Source organism: Pholcus phalangioides, unplaced genomic scaffold, assembly GCF_987345545.1.
Source record: "Pholcus phalangioides strain wild (caught in Gottingen) unplaced genomic scaffold, Ppha-v1.0 ptg000015l_1, whole genome shotgun sequence".
Classification (NCBI taxonomy): Eukaryota; Metazoa; Arthropoda; class Arachnida; order Araneae; family Pholcidae; genus Pholcus; species Pholcus phalangioides.
This window is the reverse complement of record NW_028301608.1, coordinates 52,191,158-52,191,521: the sequence shown is the minus strand read 5'-3', so window position 1 is coordinate 52,191,521 and position 364 is coordinate 52,191,158.

Sequence of the window (364 nt, the reverse complement as noted above, 5' to 3'; positions counted from 1 at the left end):
AAGTACCAAATCTATCAGCCCATGTTTAACGGTCGAGCGAAGCCGTTGAAATTCCAACTAATGAGATTATAAGAGCACATGTGAAGCCATTCGCATTCTCTGCGGAGGGACCAGGCTTCGTCTCTTAAACACCTGGGAATTTCAAAGGCTTTATAACATTTCTTCAACCTTTATTTTCTACCCGGTAATACTAGTCTCATCTTATATTTTTATTAATTTATGCAGTTTATCATCTCATAAGTTGTATGTTTTTTTTTGTCTTTAATTCATTATGTTTTTTTAATCTCACACTTGCTCAACCTATGACCCGGCGGGTCAAATATGGCCCTCGAAGTCACCTGATGTGGCCCGTGACGAATGACCA